The following is a 17,241-nucleotide window of genomic DNA, read 5'->3' as shown; positions in this document are numbered from 1 at the left end:
CGTTTTATTTATGTAATCATATTGTTGTAGGTTCTTGATTTATCTCATAAGAAGTAAGAAGATCACTTGCATGCCTTACATATGTAAAGCATGGACAATTATGTGTCCTCCTACATATAGTATGTACACCTCCACTATCTTCAGAGAGAACAATGATTCTGGTGGAGCCTTTCTTCTCATGGATAGGGAGCGTAACCATCAAGCAAGGGTGGAATGTCAATCAAGGGTAAGTAAGTTAAATTGTTGGTGGGAACAATATGTTCTTGCTATTCTTTCTTTTGTTATGTCTTACGCTAATCATTATGGCATGGATTGATTTGAAGAAAAATGTGTTATTTTTTTGGCTATTGTTAGATACAAGAAACTTAGGAAGTTCTCATACCCAAAAGAATGTTGGAAAGGGAGCTTTGATTCATGCACCTTTGGCTAGTTTCCATTCCATTCAAAAGAAAGGAGACATAAAACAGTCAAAGGTTTGGATTTATGATTACATTGAGCTTGGCAAGGAGTTCACTGCAAGAAACTTCAAGGATGGTTTTGTGGTGATGCGAGAGTTTTTTGTTGGCTTGGGAGAACGTGAGAAGATAAGAAATGGAAAACCTAGTGCATGGAGTGTTGATATTACTGTTATTGATCTTCCTACTGGTAAGAGATTTTTCAATGCTATCTTGTATACACCATGCATATACTTAGCTCAAATTGTTAACACTCAAATACAATAATTTTGCTTGTAGGTGGGCTTGTTCAAGGTTTTGATGGCATTCCTGCATGGAATGAGCTAACATATGACCATGTCAAGTTTTCATTGGTGGTTGCATCTACAGTGATGGATGCCATGGGTTAGGTGCTTGTTCTTTGTCCTAGCACCGCTCTTAGTCTTGTGGAGCGCTTGGCCACACACACAGGCCTAGAGCTGAGTTTTAGGTGGATCATGGAGAGCTCTAAGCCATTTTCATCACGAACAAAGAATGGGCATACACAAAATGTAATAAAACATCCTTCAAAAAACATGAACAATTCTTTAAAAGAAATTTGATACATGCAAAATTGACTTTTTTATGTGTTGTTTCCATGGCTATGATAGATGAATGTATTCTATGATTTGGCATTTCACAAGGCAGGAAGTAATCCTTCATTTGATCATGAGAGTGCTCAAAAGGTTTGTGTGTCGTTGTTTATTATTCAATGTGATTGTTTTTGCACTAAAATTCTTAAATGTTCATACATAACTGCCTCATTTTCTTGTATGGTAGGTGGGGAGAGTCTTGCAACAAGATCTCTCAGTGGAGATTATCAGTCACTACTTGCCATCGTCTGCTCGCACAACACGTAATGTCAAGAGTGGTGGGTGGAGAGGCATGTTAGAGAGGAGTGTTGCCCATATGCTATTGTTTTAGAGGCCTTGTGCGCTAAAATAGGTACATGTTTGGAGCTTGGTGGTGGTACAGGGCCTTTATTAAAGGTGGCTATGCACACTTCTCGTGGTTGCTTGGTCATGGAGAGTGATCTAGAGGTATGTGAGGGATACTTGTCTCCTTTGGTACAGGGGTACTATGGTGCTCCGCAGGTTGCCGAGCTTGGAGATAGTGATGATAGCATGGATGATGTGGGGAATGATTTGGTTGTTAATGATGTGCCTTCAGAATAGTGAGTTTGCTTTATTCATTATTTTATAGCACCTAATTTTTATTTTTTATGAAATTATTATCTCATTGTGATTGATAGTGAGCTACATTGCTATGCAGAGGCAATGGCAAGGCACATGGAAACCACCTATTCATATGACCAATCACTCGTGCGCGAGAGGCGAAGGCGAAGATGTATCTTCATTGATGACCACGCAGATTTGGAGTAGTCTTCTTTAGAGTGGATCTTATTTTTTTTGCATGATCACTTAGCTTCTTTTTGGGTGTGCAAAAACTTGATTCTAGCCATGCAACTACTATTGTCTTTTAGTTTTATTGACTTCTAAACTTTGAGAAATATGTATTTGGGAAAAACATTGCCTAGACTTTTGGACTACATTAAGCTTGTTTTGTCTATGCAAACACTTGATTATGGGCTTGCAATATGCTATTGTCATTTGGTGTAGAGTGATGTTTTCTTTGAAGCCTCATAAGGATGTTACATATATGGACATAACAATGCCGAGACTAGTGGACAATATCGTTATTGTCAATCTTCTTGTCATTCATTGATGATTGCTCAATATTAAGATGAAACTAGCTAATTGTTTATTGTAAAATGTACTTTTTCCTGTCACTCATTATTGAGTGCTCAAAATTGGGATGACATTAGGGTCTACTTCAAATAAATTAGAAGTATTGTCTGTGTGTGCACGAGTGCATATTTCCCCTCAAAAATGCCCCCTTCCATTCTCGGCCTCTTTTTATAATATCACGCTTGACAGTCGTGTAAAATCCATTCGTAATATGTGGGTATAGCATGGGCTTCGTGAACTCATGGGCTTGTAACACTAGATGTCAATTTGAAAAGAAACATCTACTTAAATTTTCATGACAGTTGGAAACTTTTTGAAATTGTATGATTGCTTCAAAATCCTCATGTGAGGTCTCTCATAAGGAGAGAATGTTTTTGGTAAAATAGTCTGTTATTCAAACAAGAATCTGGCCAATTTTTTAAAGGAAAATACATGAACTTGAAATAGTGCTTAGTTAGGGTTACACACACATATGCAAGGTGGAGTGGTGACCCCTTGATCCTAGTGATTAGTAAGTACATGAACGCATGAAAATTTGTTCGGACATATATACATGCATATATATTGGATTAGTTGTACATGTGATGTCTATGAGGTTTGCTAAAACTTGTTGATTTCTCATCATTTCACTCTACAATTCCCTCCATGAGTTATTCAGTCCACTTCTAAAGATGTCTAATTATGCGTATCTAAATAATTATCCACATCAAGGTGGAGCGATGATCCCTTGATGATTTGATCATTTGAGCATTTGATGCTAGTGATCCTTGCAAGATAGACAACTCTAAATTATGTAGAACTTAAAAAAAAAACATTGTTTAAGCTCATTACAAGTTAAGAAATACGCATGCACACATCCACATATATGTGCACACACACACACACACACACACACACACACACACACACACACACACACACACAAACACACTTACACTCACACATAGATATATATTTTCATATAGAAACATACATAAATTGTTCACTTTTATATGTTGCTTGAGTAATTCCCTTGCTCGTGTTGCTCATGAAATTATGCTCGCATGACTGACGTACTCAAAAACATCGTCATCCTCAGTATTATGATAACTGACTTCAACATTATCATCATCGAGATATTTGAAGTTTTAATTTATTTATTATCATCTGAATTAAGTCAGGTTAAACCGATGTGAGGAGCGTAAATTTCTCAATTAGCATTTAATTTAAGTAGCGGTGCTATTAAGAGTCTGCTTTGAGTAATCAAGCTTCAGAATCTTGTTCAAGTTGTCAGGTTCAAGTGTTTAGGCTTCATTGATTGTGTCTGCTGCAACTCTTTTTCTCACACCTCTCATAGCCAAAGGCCCCACGCCTTCCCGGCTCATCTTTCAAACACAAATCCCCCGATAGCATAAACCCTTTCCTCTCTCAAACACAACTCATTTTCATGATATATTGGATCTTATTCATACAAAAATATGTGGACCTCTATCTTCTTCAAGATCACAACATCGTTACTTCATTATGTTTATCAGTGATTGCTCACGGCATACCACTTTTTTTCTTCTTAGACAAAAATTTGAGGCCTTATCTGTTTTCAAAGAATTTCACAAGGCTGCAAAACTTTGAACTGGTTGTTGTCACCTCAAGAAGCTTTGCAAGGACGATGGAGGAAAACATGTTTCTTGAGAGTTTGCGAGCTATTGTGCTGACAAAGTGGTATTCACCATCATGAACACACTATTCTGTATTTACCTCAATAGAACGATGTTGCTGAACAAAAGAATGGCACTATTACAATGATGTAAGATGTATGCTGATTCATTCTGGGTTATCTCGAGTTTTTTGGGCTAAAGCTACTTTGATAGAATTATTTATTCTGAATCATCTTCCTACTATTGCACCATCTATAAAGATACCCATCACAGCATGGACATGTGACACTCCTTCTGTATCTCATTTTTGAATCTTTGGATGTATTATTTATATTTAGGTTCTCAAAGAAACACAAACAAAGCTTGATGCTCTTGGACTTAAAGTTATTTTTATTGGATATTCAAACACTTCCAAAGGCTACAAGCTCTATGATTCTTCCTCCAAGAAAGTAATTGTGAATCTTGATGCTACTTTTAATGAAAAGCTTATGGGAGGCTCATGGTCCATGGATGATGCTGATGATACTCAATTTTTACTTAAGTCTTTTTCATTTCTTTCAGATGATGAAACTCTTTCTATAGAGGAGCTTTCCTCTTCCCAACCATCAATTACAAACGTTACCAATGATGATATTGACATTTTTATTGATCTACCTACTGATTTTGAACATGGTTCATGTGATGTTTATGATGACGATATTGTTGATAATATTTTCTCTACCTTTAATGATATCATTACTTACAATGAAGCTATCTCTACTCCACAAAAGGATCAATGGAAAGAGGCTATGAAAGCAGAGTACGATTCTATTATCTCTAAAGGTACATGAAAACTAACTGAACTATCTCCTAGTCATACAACTATTAAGTGTAAGTGGATGTATAACAAAAAAGTAAAAGCAAATGGATCTTTTGACAAGTTCAAGGCACGTTTAGTTGCAAAATGTTATTTTCAAGTTGCTGGTGTTGACTATTAAGAGACCTTTTTACCAACTTTTTACATTACAAGTGTTCAAGATTTATTGGTATTTGCTATTGAAGTTGATTTAGAATCTCATCAAATAGATGTGTGAACTGATTTTTTGAATGAGGAAATTTATGTGGATCATCAAGAAGGGTTTATTATTTTTGGTGAGGTGGTTTGGGGCTGGCAACAAGAGAGGCGACCTCTAAACACCCCTCAAGGCTCCCATGATGCTCAATTGGGGATGGGCCAACCACAAGCAAAAAACAACAACAAAAAACCCACAGCGAAACAAGTGAAGGGGCACCACCTAGTTATAGAGCGAACTAGGATGCAAAAGAGGAGAATCCCTTAGCAATACAAGCGATAAGGAAGGATAGACTATCACTAATATCAATGCTAAAAATACACACAAGCAATCTCACACCAAGACACACACCAAATTGAGCAGACAGAGCTAGAGAAAAGGGAAGAGAGAGAGGAATGGAACTTGCATAATACCTTGTTTGTAGCTTGAAAATGGAGATGGTTTGCTATGATGCTATTGAAAAGCTTGTACAAAACTAACTCAATGCTTAGTGGATGATAAACATTTCCAACACACACTCTCTCTCTCTCTCTCTCTCTCTCTCTCTCTCTCTTAGGGTGTGGGAGACCTCTCACCACGATACCCACTTACAATAATGGACACAAAATTGGCAATGAAAACACACTAAAAAACTTTCTCAAACAAGATCAAATGATAGAAACATAAAATACATAGGTCACCTTGAATTCACCAAACCGTATTGCACCAGTGGAAGGACGAAGATTTGAATGTCGAATCATGCCTTTGATGCACCAAGCCTCGATTTATTGATGATGGAGGAACATATACAATAGTGGTTTTGTGATTTTGAACTCACACTCTCTCACTTGCAATGTGTAGCTTGAAAGCTTCTCTCACACCAAAAGTGAAGCTCACAAAGTGGTTGCTACGCCTAAGTCTCCTCTCACGTATAGAGTTTTGGGGTGCTATGTGAGATATTGGGGATGCTTTACAAGATGGAGAGGGGCCTATTAATAGGTTAGAGACCTCTCATTAAGATTATTGGAAATCATAATTTACAAGCCAACAAATAAGGATTATGCTGTTTTCTGAATATCAAAACATTGCGGGATTTCTTTGTCTGCTTGAATCATTGATGTGGGCTCAAAAGGGAGCATTATTATGGTAGGTAAGGTAAAAGTAGAGTTTTAAGGATGGAGAGAGAGAGAGAGAGAGAGAGAGAGAGAGAGAGAGAGAGAGAGAGAGAGAGAGAGTTACTATGCACATGTAGGCTTGAGGTGAGGTGTCGTTTATGGTAAGTTCAATGGCTATTTTGTGTTAGTATGTTAGTTGTCAGTGTTAGTAGTTTGTAGCTAGTAGGATGAGGTAAAATTACATGGCATATGCACTCAAGGTGCATTACACTCAAGGCATATGCACTCAAGGTACATTACATGATCTATATAATGATAAAAAGTAAGAGAAGGATGAGAATATACACAATTTGATGGAAACCACAAGATGAAAAGGAAATTGTTTACCTATCTCCTCCAATGAATGAAGCGATTATAGAACTCTGTCGGTGTAGTTGTTGTGATCATGGAAAAGTTACATGGCAGATGCACTCAAGGTGCATTACATGTTCTATAAAATGATAAAAAGTAAGAGAAGGATGAGAATATACACAATTTGATGGAAGCCATAAGATGAAAAGGGAATTGTCTACCTATATCCTCCAATGAATGCAACGATTGTAGAACTCTGTCGATGTAGTTCTTGTGACCATGGAAAAGTTGAATTTTTCATGATCAAACTCCTACTTTGCTAGAGCTTGAATTTGGTTATTTGTTGATTTTTTCTATTTTTGTGAAAGGATGAAGAGATTATGGTAATATGAATTTGATTCTAGAGAGAGATATTGAGCTATATATGTGTAAAAATGATAATTTTGAGCTATGGAGTAAGGGAAACATGGGAAATGTGAAGAAGATGAAAGAAGCCATCAAAGTTATAAGGTATGGATAGGAATGAGTGTGTGTATGTGTGTGGAAGTAGGAAAGGAGGTGAGAGAAGACTATGGGTTACTTTGTGAGAAAAGTGGGTAGATTGGGGTCCACTCAAAAATTCATATCTTATCGATGGTAGATCCAAAAACTATGAAAACAATTAAGGTGATTATTCAGGTTGTGGACTACATTTTATCTGTTCGTCTTCACTTCTTCAAATTGTGAGCGGAGATAGGTGCCAAAAATCTCACCAAAAAGCCTGTTGTTTTATCTGCAAAAGTCTTTTAGTGACCCCCTCCTTTATTGAATTTGCACAATGCATTCAAGAGTGAGCCCGTCCTTTGTCATATCATGATACAAAGCATCCAAGTTATTACCTTTACACATGCAGGAGGAGGATTATTGGTGAATAAAAAAAAAAAACATGGTGGGACTTGTGTATGGACTATTCATGGATTTTAGCTCAATGAGCACATGGTGTTAGAATAATGAGTATATAAAAAAAATATGGAAGAATTATGGATATGAAAAAGATATTGTAATCATATGATATGGTCCCTCTTTTGTATTATTTTGGGTGAAAGAGGTAGAAAAATATGAGGTTAGAGTATGTACACATTGGCAAAAAATAAAGTTATGGTGCAAGAGATGAAAGAAGGCATACATAGGTTTAATAAAATACACACCTAGGTATACATATTTAAGTAAAATACCAAAATAGTTATAAAAAATCCTTATATTTAGGCCATATATACAATGAAATATTTTCACACAAAAATGGCCATAATATACTCTTTTTTTTTATTCAACTAGCCCAGTGAGTAGCTAATTGAGAGTTTTTAACACTAGGTTGGTAATGGGACACTTTTATGTCCTGTTAAGTGACCATTTTTCTTGAATTATGTCAAGACTTTCAAAATGGATTTTGAGGTGAGATCTATCTAGAAAGTTATCTCATGAGCTGAAAAGAACTTGACATTTTTTTGAAATATCAATTCCATCTTTAACCTTGTCCTTGCACAACATTTCACAACCTAAATTGTGTGAAAAAATGGGTCCTGTTTTTGGCTTTTTTCAACTTTTTGCAACTATACCACTCTAGAATTCATGTTTGTGAGGTCTATAATGCAAGAAAACTATCTTTAGCAGTCCTCAACATGTCCTGATGCTTCTAGGGAGAAATAAATGTTAAAGTCGTAAGTTATGACCAAATTACAAAAATTGTCAAATCGTATTTTTTAGCCAATTTTAGCTCTTCTATAATTTTTTTGGTGGTTTTTATGATATCCAAATGCAGTTTTGATTTTGTATGTTGCATATGTAACATGAAACTAATATTCCTTGAGTTTTGGGACACCTAATACCCTATTTTTCATAGTACACAACGATGGTTGATTTTTTCAATTATAAAAGAAAACGAAACATTCTAGTATATCAAGTATAGCTTTTTCAATATTACTAGTTTTTTGTGAGAACTATATGCATTTTGTAGGTAGTGACCATATCTAGTCATAAGCATCAAATTTGGCTAGATATTGAATAATTTCTATGGGATTCTACAACTCATAATGTTGAACCCAGTTTTTTCATGTTTGCTGTATTTAGCACTTCATCTTTGTCTCCAAGATTCCCCTTGGTAAGAGATGTATTATTCTTTTGACATGCTCCATGGCTCCTTATGAACCTAAAGGACAACAGGGAACTAAGAAAACATGCATATATTATTTGTATTGAGCGTGGCTATAGAAACTTTGATGATAGGTTTGCAAAATGGAAAAAATTCAACTTTTTTGTACCTATTTCTTTTGGCAAAACAAAAAATAGTGAGTGAGAAGCAATCGTATGTTCTGATCACCAACCATTGAAGTTTACTAGGGAATTTATCTCAAGTCCTACAAAAATCCCTAATATTATTTTTATGCAACAAAACGTAAGAAATGACTGTTTTGATGAAAATGTAATGGTCCATCAACTTTGGAGGCTTGGTGTGACCAAAAGATGAGAAATTTTACAAGTTTCTTATTTTTTCCATGTGTAGTAGGCCTTGAGCTATAACCTCATGAAAGGATTTTACAAAATGAGTGGATCTACTATGGTTTTGGAGGTTTTTTTCAAAACCATGAAGGGACACTTTTATGTCCTGTTAGGTTACCAACTTAGTGTTAAGGAGATATGGGGAAAGTCCCCTAACTCACACACGCCTATGTACTTTGAAAGGGTGAGGATAGCCACAATATTTGGGTGATTTGGTAGGGTGAGGTATCTCACTATGAAGATTTTGGATAGCCAAAAAACAACTATCATTAGCCCTCCCCTAGGATGATGGTATATTCATGTACCATCATAAAGAATCTTTTCCAAAGAGAGTGCTTCAGAGTCCTTGACAAGATTTTCATTATTTGGCTCCTTGGCATTTGGGCTCGAGTTACACTCATGCTTCATGCAACAAAACTTACATGAGATAGTTGCCTTTTGAAAAATACTTGGTAGATCCTTAGGTAGAAGGCGACTCAAATAAGGCTTTAGCCGATACCCATTTACCCTCTTGGAGTGCTCTTTACCATTCATGTCCATGAGCTGGTAGTAACTTGAATCGAAAGCGTTCTTGACTATGCATGGTCATTGGTCCCTGCCATCTAGTTTCAAACTTGGCATCAAAACAATTGTCAAGTCGATTGTCATACCTTAGCACAAGATCTCCTTCCTTGATGCCTTTGTCCTTGAGTTTCTTGTCAAGCATCTCCTTCGCTTGTGTAGCTTTCCTCTTGTAGTACTCATAGGCTGCTTCTCTTTTCCACTCAAGATCCACTAATGTAAGAAGTCGATTCATCCAAACCTCTTGATCATCTTGTGCACCTCTGCTATAAATCCACATTGTTGGGATGTTGAGCTCAATAGGGTGCAAAGACTCTTTACCATAAACTAAGTGAAATGGTGTGATTTCTGTGGATTCCCTATATGTGGTTCGATACGCCCACAAGGCACCATCCAAGAAGTCATCCCACAACTTTGTCTTGTTTTTCACCATCTTTTTAATGATGCTTACAATGACACCATTAGCTTTCTCAAACAAACCATTTGAATGTGGGTAGTAGGGTGTGCTATGACAATGTAGAATGTGAAGCTGTTCAAAAACTTCCGTGAGTAAACCCTTCCTAAACCCTAGACCATTATCAGAAACAATCTCTAAAGGTGTACCAAATCTGCAACAAATATTAATGTAGACAAATCTGCTCACTTTTTTTCCATTTACCCTTGCCACACTTTGAGCCTCTACCCACCTAGTCATGTAATCTACAGCCACTAGAATGTAGAGTTACCATTTTTTGTTCTAAGCAGAGGACCCATAACATCAATGGCCCACTTTTCAAAGGGTCCGTTAGCAAGCATGATCCATGTTGGACCATGGACCAATCTTCTATTTCCATTTACCTGATAGTTGTGACAACTTTTACACCAATGCTAGACATCCACATGCAGGCTAGGCCATATATACCCCGCAAGCAAACTCTTCTTCACAATTAACTCTTGGGAAAAATGACCACCACATGCTTCTTCATGCAAACCTTTTAAAATGGCTGGAGTTTCCTCGATAGTTGGTACTCTTTTGCACACTTGATCCTTCCCTATTTGATAGAGGGATCCTTCTAGGAAGAGATAGACACTTGTCTTCTTCATGAGTCTCCTCTTATGAGCTTTTGTGAAATCTTGTGGAAACTCGCCCTCCAAAATGTAGCCAATAATGGGAGCCAATGACTCCAATCCCTAAAATCTTGGTTGCTTGACAGCTGCTGCCACCATGATGACTTGCACTTCTTTCTCAACACATGTAATTTCTTGTTGTGCATGTAAATCAACATCTTCATTCTGTTTCCTAGAAATATGATACAATCGCACTTCTTCAAATTGATTAAACAACCTACGGATGACATGAACCTTTGTCCTTAGGGTTTCATTCTTGCATGCCCAAATGCCTAAGACTTGCTTCATAATGAGAAGTTCATCCCCCTTTACCATGAGATGTTGTATACCTTGACTAATGTACATCTTCAAACCATGAAGTATTCTGTTATATTCTACTTCATTGTTTCTAGTTGAACCTGGTATATTGATCTTCTCTTTCATAACCACCTCTCTACTTGGATTGAGAAACACTAGCCCTCCCCTTGCTTTTCCTGTGGCTCATCAAAAAGCTCCATCAATGAACAAGGTAAATACATTAGGAATAATTTTTGGTGGTAGGAATGGTAGGGTCTTTACTTCAGGCACCTTAATATCCTTCTCATGTACCCTATAAGTGAGAATCCCTGCCAATTGTGCACCCACACTATCTTCTACCTTGAAAGATTATTGGAACTCTTGCAACTCCATAATCCACTTTGAGATCCTAGTACTAAGATTCATTTGAGGTGACACCCAAGGGAACAATTTTTTTGCAGTGAGAATTACAAGAGGTTTTGGTAGCAAGTAGGATCTAAACTTCCTCACCACAAACATGAGATAAAGCATCACGAGTTTTGCCTCCGTGTAGCCTCTCTCCAAAGTATTCATGACCCTACTAGCAAAGTAGATGGGTCGCATCCTAGTACTGTGGGGATCTTGTTGTAATAAAACTTCACCAATTGTTTCCTTCCCAACACTACAACTAACAAAGAATGTGTACTCCCAACAAGGAGGCATGAGTGTTGGTAGCTCTGACAAAATGACTTCAATCTTATAAAAGTACTCTTCAAACTCATTAGACCATGAAAATTCTACTTGTTGTGTCAACTTTTGCAAAGGGTGAAGTAACTCTGAGGCTAAATGAACGAAATGTGACATATACTTCACCTTCTGAATGAATGAGATGACCTCCTTAAGACTCTTGGGTGATGGTAACTCAATAAGAGCCTTTGACTTTGAAGGATCTACTTCGATGCCTTTGTAAGAAACATTGTGACCAAGCAAGATTATTTCATTCTCACCTATGTGGAACTTGCCGGGATCGAGCTGACCTCCCATGTCGTAAAGTTTTTTTAAACCTTCTTCTATCTTTTGTAGATGCAATGATTTTGAACTATAAATGCAGAAATCATCAATGAACACCCTAGTTGACTTTCCAAAGAATGCTTGAAACACCATGTTCATGAAATGTTGGAAAGTTGTAGGAGCATTTTATTTGGCATGACTCTAAAAGCATAACAACACCAAGGAGTGATGAAGGTTTTTTTCAATCGATCTTCCAATGCAATCCCTATTTGAAACTAATCCGAGTAGCCATCACACACAATGTACTTCTCGTAAAGAGCTGCTTCATTTAGTATCTCATCCTGAAATGGGAGGGGAAAGTGATCTCTTTTTGTTGCCTCATTTAGTGGACGGTAATCCACACACACCCTCCACTTGCCGTTCTTCTTGGGAGTGACAACAACAGGAGAGACCCACTCTGAATTCTCCACTCTATAAATGAAGCCTGTTGCTAGAAGCATTCTTACCTCGAGTAAAGCCTGATCCTTGATGATTCCTAGCCTTCACATCTTTTGAGCCTTAGGTGTGGCCTCAGGCTTTAGCTTGATCTCATGTTGAACATCATCTACTCCATGCACGTCGGTGTCATCTTTAGCAAAAAGCTTAAGAAATTTCCTTAACACACCTTTGAAATCCTCTCTTTCATCCTTTGTAAATGTTGTTGACAATATACCTTCTAGCATTCCTTCATCTTCCACATTTTGGTTCTCTTGGGAACCTACCTCCTACAGACCTTGACAAGAGGTCTTTTGGTTGTTTGCATTAAACCTCACCCCCATGACTTCAATGGAAGACTCCTCTTCCATAATGCTGCTGCTACTTCCTTCTTCTGAAGTGTTACCGGTCCAGTCTTCCTCCATGTCACTTTGCAATGATTCTTCATGGAGCTCCTCTTAACACTGCTCCTTCATGTCAAGGACAACCTCCTTATGATTGTCATTCTTGCAAATGAAATTTCCACTTTCCCAATCCTACAAAGCTTGCATTTTCATTAGCCATGGTCTTCCTAGGATAAATGGATAGCCACTTCCCTTGGTTGACATAACATAAAAATCCAATGCCTGCTTAATTCCAAAGGCCTCCACAAAAACATTTTTACAAATGCCTACGCACCTAGCCTTGCTATTGTTTTCCATTTTTACTTTGATTTCAGGTGTCTCATGGATGTGCATTCCTAGTCTCTGCATGAGTCCCTCTGTCATGATGCAAATTTTTGCACCCCCATCCACTAGAACTTTCCTAACCAAACTTCCTCTAATGTAACAATCTAGAACATGTGTAATATCCTCATTCGTTTCAACTTGTGCAATTTTTACAATAGGCACACTATCTTTTACCTTTCTCCTCGTGCTAACTACCTTTGTTAAATCCCTCCTAACTTGTGGACATAATGCAAGAAACTGAAGCCATGAGATATTAGAAACATTACCTCTCATGTCTTCCAACAAGTTGTATGGATAAATACCATGTAAAAGGGGTAAGTCTTGGAGGTTGATACGGCGTCAAGTCCGCTTGGCTTCCTTGGTCTCCTTCACCTTCTTTTCTCGTCCATGGTCGCTTTGTGACGTGAATCCTTCTTTTTCCTTACCTTTTCCACGGCCACGCTTAATGCCATTTGCTTCCATGTCACATGCATATTTGGTCGATCTGGCAAAATTGGAACTCCTTCCACTCCTTGTGGAGGTGGTCTTGGTCCATTTGGCCTTTGTAGAAGCCTTGGTTGTTGACTAGTTCCTTCACCTACATTCATCACTGGTTAATTCAAGTTAGGTCTCCTTGGCTCCCCAAGGGGCCAAGAAAATTATACATCCCATGTCCAGATTCTTTGCAATTAAAACATTGCAAGACTCTCCTAGGTCGTGGCTCTTGCTCCTCGGCTTTCTTTGTTTGTCCCTTGGGACCTACAGCTTGTGCAAGGTGGATTGACAAGTTTCTTAAGGATTAATTTAGATTCTCAATTACCTCACTTGTTACCTCAAGAATCTCTCTGGATGTTGATGCTTGCAATTTCCCCTTTGGTCTAGGACCCTCTATTAGAACCTCTCCTCTTAGACACTTGAGTTTCCTATACTTCTCAACATCCCTAGTTTCAGCTACATGAAAGGTTGCAGGTGCACCTGCCTCAATTTTTATCTTGAGTGTGGCAAAGAGATCGGCTATGAACCTCTCCTTCTTTAGTAACTCCGCACAATCATCAGGGCTAGCAACATTTCTCAGCCATATAGCCCAAAGACGTAGAAACTCTTGTTTATACATGTAGTAGTCATCTAAGTCTTTTTGTTTGTGAGAAACGATGTCTTGCCATAGCTTTTCAGTTTTTTGGGGGCAAAGAAGTAGCTCTTGAAAAGATCAACGACTTTGTTATAGTTTCCCTTAACCTCGTAAGATAGAGAGTCAAACCAAATGCTAGCATCCTTTCTCAGACTACCTCAAACATTTCTAAGTGTTCCTCATCTCCTACCACTCTTTTTATGCGGCAAGACATTTTGAAATTTGCTAGAAATAGCTCGGCATCCTTGCCAGGCTCTCCAAAATAGAGAGGATATCCTAACATTTGGCATTGGGCCTCCATTGAATCAATTTCAAGGTGAAAACACGTTTTTTTTTTCTTTCTTAAAAAGATCTACACAATAATGTTTTCTAAATTACAATCTATTCTACAACAAATTAAAAATATGCACATCAAATGACCTATGATAGTCAACAAGAGGCAAGAATTTCTCTTACTCTTTAGACACCAAACATGAATACCATACGTTGTAGAAAATGGATCTTTCTACTAATTGCAACGTTTATTCTAGTGTGTGGAGTGGAATGGAAGGGGGAAACCTCCATTCTTGGGCCATTATCCATGGTCTATGCATGACCTAATTCTTAGAAAAAAACAAAAATAGACGTCCAAACTAAGTTCGTACCTAATGAGAAGCAAAATAAAAGGATTTAACAAAGCGTTTATCTTGGCCAACCTAAGAGGGCCCAAAATTGTACGAATTACTCGTTGAAATTGCATCTTACTACTGACAATTATGTGTACCTTTTGCCTTGCAATGGGAATGAAAGGATCATACAAATTCTCGTGATTCATGCAAATTACTTCACTATGTTAAAGATTGAATCTACACAGAACATACACAAGCCCTCATCCGAGGGGGCACAAAAATTGAGGCGGTCCGGGGCAAGCAACAAGAGAGTGACCTCTAGACACCCCTTGAGGCTCCCATTCTGCTCAATTTGGGCTGGGACACCCACAAGCAAAAACCAGCAACAACAAACCCACAGCCAAACAAGTGAGTGAACTAGGATGAAAAAGAGGAGAATCCCTTAGCAATATAAGCGAGAAGGAAGGATACACTTTCACTAATATCAATGCTATAAATACACACTAGCAATCTCACACAAGGACACACACCAAATCGAGCAGATAGAGCTAGAGAAAAGGGAAGAGAGAGAGGAATGGAACTTGTGTAATACCTTGTTCGTCGCTTGCAAATGGAGATGGTTTGTTATGATGCTATTGAAAAGCTTGTACAAAACTAACTCAATGCTTAGTGAATGCTAAACATTGCCAACATACACAAACTGTCTTAGGGTGTGGGAGACCTCTTACCATAATACCCTCTTACAATGGACACAAAATTGGCAATTAAAACACACTAAAAAACTTTCTCAAACAAGATCAAATGATAGAAATGTAAAATACACAAGTCACCTTGAATTCACCAAACCGTATTGCACAAGTGGAAGGACAAAGATTTGAACGTCGAATTATGCCTTTGATGCACCAAACCTCAATTTATTGATGATGGAGGAACATATACAATAGTGGTTTTGAGATTTTAAACTCACACTCTCTCACTTGCAATGTGTAGCTTGAAAGCTTCTCTCACACCAAAAGTGAAGCTTACAAAGTGGTTGCTACACCTAAGTCTCTCGTCAGGTATAGAGTGTTGGGGTGCTCTATGAGATATTGGGGATGGTTTACCAGAAGGAGAGAGGCCTATTCATAGGTTGGAGGCCCTTTATTAAGATTATTGTAGATCCTAATATACAAGCTAACAAATTAGAACTATGATTTCTTTTAATATCAAAACATTGCAGGCCTTCTTTTTCTACTTGAGTCATGGATGTGGGCTCAATAGAGAGCATTATTATGATAGATAAGGTGAAAGTAGAGTTTTAAGGAAGGGGAGAGAGAGAGAGAGAGAGAGAGAGAGAGAGAGAGAGAGAGAGAGAGAGAGAGAGAGAGAGAGAGAGTTACTATGCACATGTAGGCTAGAGGTGAGATGTCTTTTATGGTTAGGTCAATGGCTATTTTGTGTTAGTATGTTAGTGGTTAGTGTTAGTAGTTTGTAGTTAGTAGGATGGGGTAGAATTACCAGGAATATGCACTCAAGGTGCATTAAATTATCTATATAATGATAAAAATTAAGAGAAGGATGAGAATATACACATTTTAATGGAAACCACAAGATGAAAAGGGAATTGTCTACCTATCTCCTCCAATGAATGAAGCGGTTGTAGAACTTTGTCGGTGTAGTTCTTGTGACCATAGAAAAGTTGAATTTTCCATGATCAAAATCCTCCTTTTCTAGATCTTGAGCTTGGTTATTTGTTGGTTTTTTCTCTTTTTGTGAAAGGAGGAAGAGATTATGGTAATATGAATTTGATTCTACAGAGAGAAATTGAGCTATATGTATGTAGAAATGATAATTTTGAGCTATGGAGTAAGGGAGACATGGGAAAGGTGAACAAGATGAAAGAAGCCATGAAAGTTTCAGGATTGAGTGAGGGATGGATAGGAATGAGTGTGTGCGTGTGTGGAAGTAGGAAAGGAGGTGAGAGAAGACTATGGGTTACTTTGTGAGAAAAGTGAGCAGACTGGGGTTCACTAAAAAATTCATATCTTACCAATGGTAGCTCCAAAAACTATGAAAACAATTGAGGTGATTATTCAGTTTGTGGGCTATATTTTTTCTATTGGTCACTTCTTCAAATTATGAGCGGAGACAGGTGCCAAAAATCTCACCAAAAAGCCTGGTTTTTTGTCTACAAAAGTCTCCTAGTGGCCCCCTCCTTTGTTGAATTTGCACAATGCATCCAAGAGTGAGCCCCTCCTTTGTCATATCATGATACAAAGCATCCAAGTTACCTTTACACATGCATGGAGAAGGATTATTGGTGAATAAAATAAAATACACATGGTAGGACTAGTGTATGGACTTTTCATAGATTTTAGCTCAATGAGCACATGGAGTTAGAATAATGATTATATAATAAAAATTCTATGAAAGAATTATGGATATGGGAAAGATATTGGAATCATATGATATCGTCCCTGTTTTGTATTATTTTGGGTGAAAGAGGAAAAGGTATGCAAAAAT

The 17,241-nt window shown here is 37.6% G+C and overlaps 1 pseudogene; it reads left to right on the top strand.

Annotated features, from left to right (window-relative positions):
- The first annotated feature begins 302 nt into the window (after positions 1-302).
- Positions 303-911, top strand: LOC147450525 (uncharacterized; annotated as a pseudogene).
- The last annotated feature ends 16,330 nt before the right edge of the window (positions 912-17,241 follow it).

Source organism: Adiantum capillus-veneris, chromosome 9, assembly GCF_014529385.1.
Source record: "Adiantum capillus-veneris isolate H3 chromosome 9, ASM1452938v2, whole genome shotgun sequence".
Classification (NCBI taxonomy): Eukaryota; Viridiplantae; Streptophyta; class Polypodiopsida; order Polypodiales; family Pteridaceae; genus Adiantum; species Adiantum capillus-veneris.
This window is presented reverse-complemented; position numbering and strand designations above follow the sequence as displayed.